We start from the raw sequence: 2,382 nt of genomic DNA, 5'->3' as shown, positions 1-2,382 counted from the left end.
CGCCTCCTGTGGGCGGGGCAGGCGCCGGCCGGGCGTCCCTGAAGCGGCGCCGGGGCTGGAGGTCAGCGTCCGGGATTGGCCGCGGGCCCGCCCCGCCGCGCCGCCCCTGCGTCACCGCCCGCCGCGTTTGTGAAGCTGCCCTGACGTGGCAGTGGCTTCGTGGCTGCCGGTCCGTGCAGCCGTCGGTCACTCCGCTGTCGCCGCTTTGGGGTCTGCAAGAGCGGGCGACGCCCTCGTCTTCCTGTCGCCTCTGCTCCCCGGAGGCCGACTTCCGCCGGGCCCATCCGGGGACCCCAGGCACTCGCGGGTTCGGCGGGGAGCCGCGCCGCGGGAAGCAGCCCGGCCGCCCCGCCGCCGTGGGTCCCGACCCGGCTGCAACGTGCCCCGCAGCCGGCCACCCGCGCTGCCCACAGAGTGCTTGGTTTTTAGGTCCAGTAGCTGTTTGCGGTGAAAGCAGCGAAGTAGGGAATTCCAGTGATAAAGGATTTTTATAACAGTTTATTTTCAGAGAATGCGCTTAGGTGCCGGGCACTTTTAAAAAATGAATTAAAACCTGTCAAAAAATAAAACTAAGGTAATTACATTGAATTTGGGTGAGCGCATCCAAATAAGAAAGGCTTAACCTCGGAGGACACCCTTCATGGTTTATTGTGGAAAGAATGGGATGGAGAAGAGGAGGACTGGGCTCTGAAGACTGAAAAGAGGAGCAAGCATTCAAGACAAGAGGGAGAGAGGGGTTGGGAGGGTGGAGAGGAGGAGGGGGAGGAACGAATTCTAGGTGGGGTGAAGAGGGTTAATCAGGTTGGGCAAGTTTTATTGTCAAAGGTAGAAAACTTTTTTTGAAGGGTAGCAGAATATGCCTCTTTGGCGTAAGGATTATTTTGATTTTTTTTTTCTAGGTGGAAGTTTTTTATTAAACACTAGAGCCCCAGTGCACGAAATTCATGTATGGGTAGGGTCCCTAGGTCTGGGCCAATCTGTGGGGCAACTGGCAGGGTGATGGGGGTGGGGCACCCGCCTTGGCCAGCCAGGCACTGCCCGCTCACTGCCCCGCCCCCCCCCCCCCCACGGTTGCCACCACTGCAGGGCTAGTGGCAGCCTGGGGCCTGCAAGCTGGGGGTAGCTCCTGTGATGAGCATCTGCCCCCTGGTGGTCAGTGTGCGTCATAGTGACCGGATCCTTCAGCTGTTTGGTCGATTTGCATATTACGCTTTTATTATATAGGACTAGGGGCCCAGTGCACGAATTCATGCACCTTGAAAGGAACTGTGAGCCGTGAGGCTGTGGTAGGCACAGGGGAGGGTCTCAGCCCATCCTCCACACCCCTGCCTGGCCCCTCCCACTGCAGCCCCCAGTCCCCTGTCTGCTGGCAGCCCCACTCCTGCCACCGCCATCCCACACACTGATGGTGCCAGCCCTGCTCACACTCACTGACAGCACAGTGTGATTGGGACTGGCAGCAGCAGTGGGTGTGAGTGGGGCTGGCTGTCGCCATCGCCCCTCAGGAGCAGGGGGAGGTGGAGAAGCCCTCAGGGGCGATCAGGACTGGCACCAGGCACCAGCAGCAGGTACGAGAAGCGGCTCCGGTGCCAGCTGCGAGTGCGAGTGGGGCCGGTGCTGGCAGTGGGTGCAGGCGCCGGCAGCAGGTGGGAGCGGGGCTGGCACTGGCAGCAGGTGCGAGCGCCGGGCGGGACTGCAGCTCGCGGGAGCAAAAAATTTTCATAACCACCAGAGGCTCACCCCGATGACAGCAACTGGCGCCCTGCCTTGCTCTGGCGCCCCTGCTCACCTGCTCCACCATCCCGCCGCAGCTGACACCCGCCATGCTCCGTGCACACCCCCTGGTGGTCAGTGCATGTCATAGTGACTGGTTGTTTGGTTGTTCCAGTTGTTCTGCCATTCAGTCTATTTGCATATTAGCCTTTTATTATTATTATATAGGATAGGCAAGGAGGGTGGGGATAGGGTGGTCCTCAGCTTCTGATGCTGGTGGGATGACTACTGACATAGCTTGTCCTTGTCCCTCCTTTCTAGGTAACAATTTTTTGGTCCTCCTGCCCATAATAAAAGATTATTAGTGAAAGCCTAAAAGTTTGACCCACCAAACTTTTATTTACTAATCATCTGTTCTTCTTATCATCCTGCAATGACACCTTGAAGCCCCCAATTACCTCATCCATAGCTCAGACTGTCTTATATACCTAGATCCCCTCCTTCTATCTCTGAACCTCTCGTGAATTTGGGGTCTGTGACTCTGCCATGTATGCGGAGTTCCAGTACATATTAAATTTGGTTATTTTTCTCTTGCTAATCTGTCTGATGTCTACTTGATTATTAAACCAGCTGAAAGAAACTTGAGGGTAGAGGAAAATTTTCCTCCCC

The sequence above is a fragment of the Myotis daubentonii genome, chromosome 6 (assembly GCF_963259705.1).
Source record: "Myotis daubentonii chromosome 6, mMyoDau2.1, whole genome shotgun sequence".
Classification (NCBI taxonomy): domain Eukaryota; kingdom Metazoa; phylum Chordata; class Mammalia; order Chiroptera; family Vespertilionidae; genus Myotis; species Myotis daubentonii.
Note: the sequence above shows the minus strand (reverse complement) of the source record.